The sequence below is a fragment of the Arachis hypogaea genome, chromosome 18 (assembly GCF_003086295.3).
Source record: "Arachis hypogaea cultivar Tifrunner chromosome 18, arahy.Tifrunner.gnm2.J5K5, whole genome shotgun sequence".
In the NCBI taxonomy this organism is placed as follows: domain Eukaryota; kingdom Viridiplantae; phylum Streptophyta; class Magnoliopsida; order Fabales; family Fabaceae; genus Arachis; species Arachis hypogaea.
In genome coordinates, this window is record NC_092053.1 from 78,973,889 (window position 1) to 78,986,820 (window position 12,932).

The window sequence follows — 12,932 nt, forward strand, 5'->3', positions numbered from 1 at the left end:
CTCCAACCAGTAATCTCAATAGTCAAAATTATGCAATCCAGTAACAAGTAACAACAACAAAGTTTACAGATTAACTAACAACAATTATTCAAAAGTATCTAAAATCCTAAATCACAGTAATGAAAGATCACAATTCACAGATTAACTAACAACAATTAGTTAATTATAATCATAAAAAAAATTAATACCTAGAAGCTAGAACAGAGCAGATTGAGCTAGAGGGGACAGGGAGCACGACCGAAGGGCTGATGCGGCTAAAGGGACAGGAGCACGGTGGAACAGAAGTGGCACCGGCGTAGGAGAAGAAAATTGCAACGGTGACTGTGCGATGGAGGGAAAAGAAGTTGCAACAGTGGCTGGACAGAAGTGAGGGAGTGAGGGAGGAGATCGATGAGAGGAAGGAGAAGGAGAGTGGTTGGGCGTGAGACGAGCTTGATGAGAGGAAGGAGAAGGAGAAGGAGCTCGACGTGACGTGACGACAAAGACAAGATGCAACAACGATAAAGCAGTGGGGTGACGATTGGACCAGATTTGGCGGAGGTGGTAGGACGGTGGCAGTGACATAGCTTGAAGAAGAGAGTAGTGATGGAGGCTAGGGTTTTTTCTTTCAGAGGGAAGCAGAATGAAGGTGAGTGATAGTGGGGTTCTTTTATTTTTTCTAATTTTTTAATTTAAAACTAAAAATGGTGCCATTTAGGGATGAAAGGTGAAAATCGGCTAGATCTCGGTTCGGTCTGACTGATCAGTTTTTGTTCGGTTCAATGGCTTAATTCCGATTTTTGAAACAGCTGGTTATACCTTTCAACCAAATCACTTTTCTCATCGGTTCACAATTCAACCAGTTCGACTAGCCGATTTGAACCGATTTTCAGAACCTTGCTATTAATACTCTCTTGTTATTGTATTATTGATTCACAAAAATTTGCCTCTCAACAAATTTTCTACCGGTAAGTATACCGGATTGTCATCAAGTAAAAACTCATTATAGAGTGAGGTCAAATCCCACAGGGATTGGTTGGTTGATCACTGTTAATTGGAGAATTATACTAGTTGAGCGAAATCAGAATTTAGTTGAGATTGCAGAAAGTAAATTGGCTGGAAACTTAAATTGCAAGAAAGTAAATGAACAGAAATTAAATTGCTGGAAATTAAATGACAGAAGCTTAACTTGCAAGAAATTAAATGGGAATGGGGATTAAGCATGAAATTAAAGAAGCGGCATATAAACAGAATGGGTATATCAGAGATGGGATTCATTGGGTTTTGGGAGATATTGAACTCTCCGGATCAAATCATTTTCATCTCTTCCTCAATCAACGCATTCATTGACATTGCTTGGCAATCTTAGATGATTGGATCCCAATATCTTGGCTCACCAATCTCTCTAAGCATGAACAATTGCCCAATGTCTTGATTTAATTGCTCATGGGAAGAGTTGAATTTCGGTCACTGACTCTACCACACAAATTCATAGATCAAAGTATTGGTAGGTTTACATGTCACTATATCCATCCAACTCCCAATCTAATCCAATGTGAGAAAACAATTCTAGCATGAATTCTTCATCCCTCTCTCAAGGATCCGAAGAATTCTAATTATGAGTAGCTTCTTTGTCAAGACAACTATCCAATTGAATTAAGATCGAAAGCTTTCTAACAAAAATCAAGAGAAAAGAAATAAGAAGAAGATGAAAACTACTATTGATCCATTGAATTACAATAGAGCTCCCTAATGAAATGGGTTTAGTTGTTCATAGTGATGAGCGGATAATTTATACCCTTTTTGGCATTGTTTTTACATAGTTTTTAATATGTTTTAGTTTTTTATTATATTTTTATTAGTTTTTATGCAAAAAATCACATTTCTGGACTTTACTATGAGTTTGTGTGTTTTTCTGTAATTTCAGGTATTTTCTGGCTGAAATTGAGGGATCTGAGCAAAAATCTGATTCAGAGGCTGAGAAAGGACTGCAGATGCTGTTGGTTTCTGACCCTCCTGCACTCGAAGTGGATTTTATGGAGCTACAGAAGCCCAATTGGTGCGCTCTGAATTGCGTTGGAAATTAGACATCTTGGGCTTTCCATCAATATATAATAGTCCATACTTTGCCTGAGATTTGATGGCCCAAACTGGCGTCTAAATGCCAGCCAGAGACCCTTTTCTGGCGTAAAACGCCAGAACTAGCACCAAAACTTGAGTTAAACACCCAAACTGGCATCCAAGCTAGCTTTTAACTCTAGAAATAGCCTATGCACGTGTAAAGCTTAATGCTCAGCCCAAGCACACACCAAGTAGGCCCTGGAAGTGGATTTCTACACTATCTGCACTTAGTTACTTATTTTCTGTAATCCTTAGTAACTAGTTTAGTATAAATAGCACTTTTTACTATTGTATTCGCATGGTTGGAACCCTCTTTTTCACTTTTATGTTACATTGGGAGGCTGGCCATTCGGCCATGCCTAGACCTTTTTCTCTTATGTATTTTCTACGGTGGAGTTTCTACACCTCATAGATTAAGGTGCAGAGCTCTGCTGTTCTTCATGAATTAATACAAGTACTATTGTTTCTCTTTCAATTCACGCCTACTTCTTCTCCAAGATATACTCTCGTACTTAATTCAGTTAAGTCAGAATGAAGGGTTGACCCGTGACAATCACCCACTATCTTCGTTACTCGCTTAGCCAAGATCCGCGTGCTTGACAACCACAAGCGGTCTATATGATGTTCAACGTAGTCATTGGACGACAGCCGAAGTATATTCTCTTGGGTCTCTAATCCACGGACCGAGTCCGTGAGGTTAGGATCTTCGTGGTATAGGCTAGAACCAATTGGCAGCATTCCTGAGATCCAGAAAGTCTAAACCTTGTATGTGATATTCCGGGTAGGATCTGGGAAGGGATGACTGTGACGAGCTTCAAACTTGCGAATGTTGGACGCAGTGACAGTGTGCAAAAGGATAGAGAGATCCTATTTCGACGCTAGTGAGAACCGACAGATGATTAGCCGTGCGGTAGCTGTACCTGGTATTTTTCATCCGAGACGAGAAATCTGATAGTTGATTAGCCGTGCATAGGCCGTACCTGGTATTTTTCATTCGAGAGGATCCTACAGCTTGTCATGAAAGGGAGCACACATGATTCGATGAAGACAATAGGAAATCAGAGGTTCAGAAGCATCAAAGCATCTCCAAACGCTTATTTGAAATTCCCACCAATGAATTACATAAGTATCTCTACTTTATTTTATATTTTATTTATCTTTTAATTATCAAAACCCCATAACCATTTGAATTCGCCTGACTAAGATTTATAAGATGACCATAGCTTGCTTCAAGCCGATAATCTCCGTGGGATCGACCCTTACTCGCGTAAGGTTTTATTACTTGGACGACCCAGTGTACTTGCTGGTTAGTTGTACCGGAGTTGTGAAAAGTGTGATCACAATTCCGTGTACCAAGTTTTTGGCACCGTTGCCGGAGATTGTTCGAGTTTGGAGAACTGACAGTTTATCTTGTTGCTTAGATTATGTAATTTTATTTTATGTTTAAGCTTTTTATTTTTTATTTTCGAAAAATTCAAAAAAAAATTTTGTTCTTTAGAATTTTTAAGAATGAATTCTAGAGCTTCTTGAGATATGTTAAAGCCTGGCTGGCTGTTATGCCATGTCTAATCTTTTGGACCGAGGTTTCCACTTTCCATTGTAGAAAGGACATGTCTGTATTGGTTATGCTGAAGCTTGGCTGGCCATTTGGCCATGTCTAAATCTTTTGGATCGAAACTTTAGACTAACATTGCACGAATCCTGAAATTCTTATTAAAATTTTTGAATTTCTTTATTTTCTTTTTCCAAAAAAATTTTCGAAAAATATACAAAAAATTTAATAAAATCATAAAACCAAAAAAATTTTGTGTTTCTTGTTTGAGTCTTGTGTCAAATTTTAAGTTTGGTGTCAATTGCATGTTTTTAAATTTTCTTAAATTTTCGAAAATATATGCATTGTGTTCTTCTTAATCTTCAAGTTGTTCTTGATGATTTTCTTTGTTTGATCTTTACATTTTCTTGTTTTGTGTTTTTTGTTGATTTTCATATGCATTTTCGAATTCATAGTGTCTAAACATTAAAAAGTTCTAAGTTTGGTGTCTTGCATGTCTTTCTTTTCTGAAAAATTTTCAAAAATATGTTCTTGATGTTCATCATGATCTTCAAAGTGTTCTTGGTGTTCATCTTGACATTCAAACTGTTCTTGCATGCATTATTTGTTTTGATCTTAAATTCTTATGTCTTGTGTCATTTTGTTGTTTTTCTCTTTCTTCATTAATTAAAAAAAATATCAAAAATAATATCTTTCCCTTATTTTACTCATAAATTTTTGAAATTTTGAGTTGACTTAGTCAAAGATTTTTAAAATTTAGTTGTTTCTTGTTAGTCAAGTCAAAGTTTCAATTTAAAAACTTTATCTTTTCAAATCTTTTTCAAAAAGCAAATCTTTTTCATTTTTCTTCTTAATATTTTCAAATTTCTTAAATAAAATTTCAAAATCTTTCTCTTAATTTTATTTCATAATTTTCGAAATTATTCTAACATTTAATGTTTTGATTCAAAAATTTCAAGTTTGTTACTTTCCTGTTAAGAAAGGTTCAATCTTTAAATTCTAGAATAATATCTTTTAGTTTTTTGTTAGTCAAGTCATCAACTTTAATTTTCATAATCAAATATTTTTAAATTTCTTTTTCAAATCTTTTTCAGAATAAATTTCAATCATATCTTTTTCAAAACTTAATTTCAAAATCTTTTTCTAACTTCTTATCTTCTCAAAATTTATTTTCAAATCTTTTTCAATTAACCACTTGACTTGTTTGTTTTAATTTTAAAAAAGTTTACTATTTCTTATCTTTTTCAAAACCAACTAACAACTTTTCTCTCTCTCTAATTTTCGAAAACCACTAACTACTCTTTTAAAATTCTTTTTAATTAAATTATTGTTTTAAATTCTAATTTTATTTTATTTCTTTTAATATTTTCGAAACTAACTTAATTAATTAAATGAAAACAAAAATATTTTTCTTTTCTTTTAATTAATATTCGAATACTCTCCCTCTCATCTCTTTCTATTTATTTTATTTATTTACTAACACTTCTCTTCTACTCATAATTCGAACCCTCTTTCTCTCTATGTTCGAATTTCTTCTCCTTCCATCTTCATTCTATTCTTCTTTTCCTCTGACACATAAAGGAATTTCTATACTGTGACATAGATGATTCCTCTTCTTTTCTATTCTCTTCTTTTTCATATGAGCAGAAACAGGGATAAAGACATTCTTGTTGAAGCTGATCCTGAACCTGAAAGGACTTTGAAGAGGAAGCTAAGAGAAGCTAAAGCACAACATTCCGGAGAGGACCTTACAAAAATTTTCGAAAAAGAAGAAGACATGGCAGCCAAACCCAACAACAACAGTGGAAATGCAAGGAAGATGCTTGGTGACTTTACTGCACCAACTTCCGACTTCTATGGAAGAAGTATCTCAATTCCTGCAATTGGAGCAAACAACTTTGAGCTTAAGGCCTCAATTAGTTTCTCTAATGCAGCAGAATTGCAAGTTTCATGGATTTCCATTGGAAGATCCTCATCAGTTCTTAGCTGAATTCTTGCAAATCTGTGACACTGTTAAGACCAATAGAGTTAATCCTGAGGTCTACAGACTTCGACTTTTCCCCTTTGCTGTAAGAGACAGAGCTATGATATAGTTGGACTCACAACCTAAAGAAAGCCTGAACTCTTGGGAAAAGTTGGTCAATGCTTTCTTGGCCAAATTCTTTCCACCTCAAAAGTTGAGCAAGCTTAGAGTGGAAGTCTAAACCTTCAGACAGAAGGAAGGTGAATCCCTCTATGAAGCTTGGGAAAGATACAAGCAATTGATCAGAAGGTGTCCTTCTGACATGCTTTCAGAATAGAGCATCTTATGTATATTCTATGTTGGTCTGTCTGAATTGTCCAATATGTCATTGGACCACTCTGCTGGTGGATCTCTTCATCTGAAGAAAATGCCTGCAGAAGCCCAGGAACTCATTGAGATGGTTGCAAATAACCAGTTCATGTATACTTCTGAAAGAAATCCTGCGAATAATGGGATGACTTAGAAGAAATGAGTTCTTGAGATTGATACTCTGAATTCCATATTTGCTCAGAATAAAATATTAACTCAGCAAGTCAATATGATTTCTCAGAATCTGACTGGAATGCAAGCTGCATCCGGCAGTACTAAAGAAGCCTCCTCTGAAGGAGAAGCTTATGACCCTGAGAATCTTGGAATGGAAGAGGTGAATTATATGGGAGAATCCTAGGGAAACACTTATAATCCTTCATGGAGAAATCATCCAAATTTCTCATGGAAGGATCAACAGAAGCCTAATCAAGGCTTCAATAATAATAATAATGGTGGGAGAAATAGGTTTGACAATAGCAAACCTTTTCCATCATCTTCTCAGCAACAGACAGAAAATTCTAAGTAGAGCCTCTCTGACTTAGCAACCATAGTCTCTGATCTATCTAAGACCACTCTTAGTTTTATGATTGAAACAAGGTCCTCCATTAGAAATTTGGAGGCACAAGTGGGTCAGCTGAGTAAAAGAGTTACTGAAACTCCTCCTAGTACTCTCCCAAGCAAGACAAAAGAAAATCCCAAAAGAAAGTGCAAGGCCATAAATATACCCAAAGTGGCCGAACCTATAGAGGAGGAAGAGGTAGTGATTTTCAGTGAGGAAGACCTCAATGGACGTCTACTAACCACCAATGAGTTCCCTAATAAGGAACCAAAGGAATCTGAGACTCATACAGAGACCATAGAGATTCCACTGAACTTACTGTTGCCATTCATGAGCTCTGATGAGTATTCTTCCTCTGAAAAAGATGAAGATATTATTGAAGAGTAAGTAGCTCAGTATCTAGGAGCAATCATGAAGTTGAATGCCAAGTTATTTGGTAATGAGACTTGGGAGGATGAACCTCCATTGCTCATCAATGAACTGAATGCATTGGTTCAACTGAAATTACCTGAGAAGAAACCGGATCCCGGAAAGTTCTTAATAGCTTGTACCATAGGCACCATGACCTTTGAGAAGGCTCTGTGTGACCTGGGGTCAGGAATAAACCTTATGCCACTCTCTATAATGGAGAAACTAGGGATCTTTGAGGTACAAGTGATAAACCCCGATTTCGTGATTTATCTTGTGCTTATTTTAGGGGATTTTATCACCTTTTTCCACATTTATTCAATGAAATAGCATGATTTTATAATTCTCCCTTGATTTTCGCTTAAGTGTAAAAACATGCTTTTTAGGCCCTAAATTGGTAATTTTGATTCACTTTAATTCCATTCGATGCCTTGATGTGTTTGTTGAGTAATTTCAGGTTCATAAGGCAAGTATTGGATGGAAGAAATGAGTAGAAAAGCATACAAAGGGGAGAATGCATGAAGAAACAAAGATTGGGAGTGCATCAAAGGACGCGCACGCGCACAAGGCGCGCACGCGCAAAAGTGATCTCGCCCATGGATGCGCACGCGTACCTGCTGTGACGTGGCGAAAATTGGCAGGTTAAGAAATTATTATAACAGATACGTTGCAAGTACAGTTCTTAACCAACCGAAAATCGACTTATCAATTTAGAAGGGGTTGTCACAAAATTAGAATTAAAATACTGGGAGTATGAATCCCAGGTCGTCTCCCAATGAGTTGCAGAAAGGTGTGCTATTTTATTAATCAGATGTTTTCTAAAATGGTTTGAGTTGGTAAACAGGAAATTAAATCAGAGAATTTATGTAATTTAAATAAAAATCTTGACCGGGAGTAGATTAGTTGGGAGCCCTATCCTTGATGGAGTTCTCTCAAGATAAAAGTGATAATTGAAGGTTGTTCTGCTTAGTTATCCTTTACTAGGTAGAGGAAAGTCAAGTAAGTTGGAAAGCAATTTCTATTCACAAGTCCTAATCCTCTCCCTTGGGAAGGACTAGTGTCAGTGGCTAGAGGGCGATCCAATAATAAACCCAATTACAATTTTTTTTTTGAGTATTCCAACTCAAGGTTCTCCTTTCAATCATCTCCCAATCAAGTTATGGAACTACTCGCTCATTATGAATGTAAATTTCACAAAATAAGGAAGAGAAATAAAGAGAGACATGATGAATAATAATAATAATCAAAGAAACCAATTAAAAATAAAAATAATTCTTGTATTAATAAATTCTAAAAATAATCCAATAGTAACTCTAAATAAATTAAGGACATGGAAGAGTAAGTGACAAGTAAGAAAACAAACTAGAATGACAAAGTCTTGACGGAGGTAATAACTCTTCTCAATATCCCAATCCAAAAAGAAATAAAAACGAAATCCTAAGAACTATGAATGTGTAGAGAGAAAACCTAGAGGAGGAGTAAAATCAGATCTAAAACTAAAAATTATGTGGAATGAATGTTGTTCTCGTCTCTGCATGTTCCCTGGCGCTAATCTGCTTTTCCGGGCCGAAAACTGGGTCAAAAAAGGGCCCAAAATTGCCCCCAGCGAATTCTGCAGATTCTGCAGATTGCGCACGTCACGCGATCGCGTCATCCAGGCATTCGTGTCATCCAGCGTTTTGCCTTGCCACGCGTGCGCGTCGTCCACGCATTCGCGTCACTTGTGCAGCTTCAAATTCACGCGTTCGCGTCAAGCACGCGAGCGCGTCACTGCAATTTGCTCTATTTCACACAGTCACGTGAGCCATGCGTCCGCGTCACTTCTCGCTGGTCAACTCCTCAATTTCTTGTGTTCCTTCCATTTTTGCAAGCTTCCTTTTCAATCTCCAAGTCAATCATGCCCTATAAAACCTGAAACACTTGACACACAGATCACGACATCGAATGGAATAAAGGAGAATTAAAATACATAATTAAAAGTGTCTAGAAAGGAAGTTTTCAATCATGGAGTAATTTTTGGGAAGGAATTGTAAATACATGCTAATCATATGAATACGTGGGTAAAGGTTTGATAAATTCACACAATTAAACACAATATAAACCATAAAATAATGGTTTATCAACCTTCCCACACTTAGACATTAGCATGTCCTCATGTTTAGTTGAAGGAGATAAAATAAATGAGTAGGGACATGTAAAACTCATGCACCTTTGCTGGATCTACAGAAATGCCCGTATTAGACACAACATGTCCTAGTACAATCTCTTGTTTTACCATAAAATGACATTTTTCAAAGTTCAATACAAGGTTTGTACTGACACATCTATCTAATACTCTAGATAAACTATCTAAGCAAAGGCTAAAGGAATCACCATAAACGCTAAAATCATCCATAAAAACCTCCATACAGTCCTCAATAAGATCAGAGAAAAGACTCATCATACACCTTTGGAAAGTAGCTGGTGCATTGCACAAGCCAAAGGGCATTCTCTTATAAGCATAAGTCCCAAAAGGGCATGTAAAAGTAGTCTTTTCCTGATCTTCAGGAGCTATATGGATCTGGAAATAGCCTGTGTAACCATCTAAAAAGCAATAATGTGATTTACCTGACAGGCGATCCAACATTTGATCAATGAATGGAAGGGGGTAGTGATCCTTACGAGTGGCTTGGTTGAGACGCCGGTAATCAATGCAGACCCTCCAGGCGTTCTGTACTCTGGTTGCCATGAGCTCTCCATGCTCATTCTTCACTGTAGTGACTCCAGACTTCTTGGACACCACTTGTACTGGGCTTACCCATTCACTGTCTGAGATGGGGTAGATAATATCTGCCTCAAGTAGTATGGTCACTTCCTTTTTGACAACCTCTAAGATAGTGGGATTCAGTCTTCTCTGGGGTTGACGAACAGGTCTTGCTCTCCCTTCTAAAAATATTCTGTGCTCACAAACTTGAGGGTTGATGCCTTCTATGTCTGCCAAGCTCCATCCAATTGCTTTCTTGTGTCTCCTCAGCACACTGAGTAGCTGTTCTTCTTGTTGGGAAGTGAGTTCCCTTGCAATGATAACTGAAAACTTCTGCTTGTCCTCAAGATAAGCATACTTGAGGTGTGGAGGGAGGGGCTTTAATTCCAATTTCTGCACATGGCCAGGCTCTGAGTCATCCGGAGCTGGTGATAATGGCAAAGTGCCCTCATTGTCTTCTGCAAGTGTCCCCATACTTGGACCTTGTCCTATGTACCTCTCTTCTAATTCCTCCTGGTGAATTTCAGCTACAGTTTCATCAATAACATCACATTGGAAGATAGAATGATCTTCCGGAGGATGTCTCATTGCTTCATTTAAGCTGAACTTCACTGCTCTGCCATCTATCTCAAAGGAATAAGTTCCTGAGAATGCATCCAGCTTGAACTTTGAAGTCTTCAGGAATGGTCTTTCAAGCAGGATTGATGATGGCCTTCCTGAGTCATTAGGGGGCATTTCCAGGATATAGAAGTCAATGGGAAATGTGAGTCCCTTAATGCTCATTAATACATCTTCAGCAACTCCAACCACTGTAATAATACTTTTATCTGCTAACACAAAATGAGCTGCTGACCTTTTTAAGGGAGGGAGGCTCAAAGTATCATATATAGACAAAGGCATTATACTGACGCACACTCCTAAATCACACATGCAGTCAGAAAATATCACACCACCAATAGTACAATTAACCATACATGGACCTGGATCACTACACTTTTCAGGTATACCTCCCATTAAAGCAGATATAGAACTATCTAAAGGAATAGTTTCTAATTCATTAATTTTGTCTTTATGAATGCATAAATCTTTTAGAAACTTTGCATATTTAGGTACTTGTTGAATAACATCAATAAGGGGAACAGTTACCTCGACCTTTTTGAATATTTCAACCAATTTGGGATCAAGTTCCATCTGCTTCCTGGGCTTCCTTGCAATTTGTGGAAATGGAATAGGAAGGACATTTTCTGCAGGGTCTGCATCCTTTGGTGCTTCCTTCTGTGGTTGAGCTTCTTCTTCTTCAACCATGTCTTGTATGTCCTCTTCTTCTTCAGCATCCTCGACTTCCACCACCTCTTCAGCTGAGGCGTGTTCTGATGGGATTGGTTCCTCCTGATTCCTCTCTTGCAGTGTCGTTCTGGACCTTAGGGTGATGGCATTGATGCCACCCTTTGGATTGGACAATGGTTGAGAGGGGATTCCACTGGATCTCAAAGGCTGGTTGTTGGAGTTATTTAGTGATCCAATCTGTGAGATAAGAGCTTGCAAGGTAGAGTTCAGACCATTTAGAGTAGAAGTAAGGTTGTTTTCCATGGCCTGCTGTCTCCGATCAATAGATTGTAGTAACTCATCATTAGAAGATGAAGAGGGATAAGTGATCTGAGAGGTCTGCTATTGGTTGTGCTGTGGTCCTTGAGATTGCCTCAGGTGAGGTGCTCTGTAAGGCTGGTTCTAGTTCTGCTACATGTTGTTGTTATTATTCTACCTCTGATTTCCCTGATTGTCTCTGCCTCCTCTGTTATTGTTGTCCCTCCAGCCCTGGTTAGAATTATCTCTCCAACCTTGGTTGGAATTGTCTTGCCATCCATGGTTGTAGCTGCCACCTTGATTGTAACCTTGATTGGGGCGGTCATAAAAGTTATGATGACTGCCACAGTGTTATCTTCCTGCTGGAGCTACAGACATTCATCAGTATAGTGGCTATAATCAGCACAGATCCCGCACACTCTCTGTGGGACTAACTGTTGGCTTTGCTGCGCTTGTTGTTGATTCAACTGCATCTGCTTCAGTAAGTTAGTCATTTTACATATACTCTGAGTCAGAGCAGTAGTCTCCTTGCTAGAAGATACCTTTGCAACAGTTTTTGACCGGCCTTGTTTTTGCCTGTGATTCCTAGTAGGTTCAGCTAAGTCGCTGATCAATTGCCATGCCTCATCAGTGGTCTTGTACTTTTTCATAGACCCATTGCTAGCACTTTCCAATGTGGTCTTATCTTGGGGCCTCATGCCTTGTGTGACGTATCCGAGCAACACTATCTTGTCAATCATATAGTGGGGGCATGCTTCCAGAAGGTTGTTGAAGCGCTCCCAGTATTCGTAAAGAGTCTCGGACTCGTCCTGAACAATCATGGAAATGTCTTTCCTCAGTTTATCAGTAACTTCAGCTGGAAAGAATTTTTCCAAAAATTCTCTTCTAAGCTTGTCCCAGTCAGAAACAGTTGCTGCGGGTTGAGTGTAGTACCACTCTCTCGCTTTTTCCTCAAGAGAGAATGGGAAGGCTTTCAACAGAATAGAAGTTTCATCTGTACCATCTCGCCTGACAGTAGAACAGGCTGCTTGGGAATCCCTAAGGTGCTTGATAGGCTCTTGAGCAGGTAAGCCATGAAACTTAGGCATCAAGTTGAGCAGTGCAGTCTTTATTTCAAAATCTGTAGCCACTGCTGGGTGATGCGCTTGAAACGGTTGCATTGTGAAATCAGGGGCTCCAGCCTCCTGGATAGTAACTCTCCTAGGTGCTACCATGTCACCTGCACGTAAATCAATCGAATCAGTAGAACGAGGGCTTGTTTCTTCCTTACGTGACGTTTCAGATTCGCCCTCAGGGAAGACTAACCGACACCGAGCTTGCCTTATTCGTGAAATAGTTCTTTCAATCTTAGGATCAAATACTGGCAAGCTTGGATCAGGAAGTGAACACGTCATTTAACGAAAGAAACATGCAGCTCATAGTAGCAAAACAAAATAAAATGCAAATAAATAAATTCCAATCAATAACTTAGCACTCTATTGCAACACCCTGGCAACGGCGCCAAAAATTGACGTGGCAAAAATTGGCGGGTTAAGAAATTATTATAAGAGATACGTTGCAAGTACAGTTCTTAACCAACTGAAAATCCACTTATCAATTTAGAAGGGGTTGTCACAAAATTAGAATTAAAATATTGAGAGTATGAATCCCAGGT

At 38.2% G+C, this 12,932-nt stretch overlaps 1 non-coding gene across 1 annotated transcript; it reads right to left on the reverse strand.

Annotated features, from left to right (window-relative positions):
• Positions 1 to 5,835: 5,835 nt before the first annotated feature.
• LOC112773342 (small nucleolar RNA R71) lies at positions 5,836 to 5,943 on the reverse strand. The gene has a single exon (XR_003187898.1). It is a non-coding gene; the product is annotated as a small nucleolar RNA R71 (small nucleolar RNA).
• Positions 5,944 to 12,932: the final 6,989 nt, after the last annotated feature.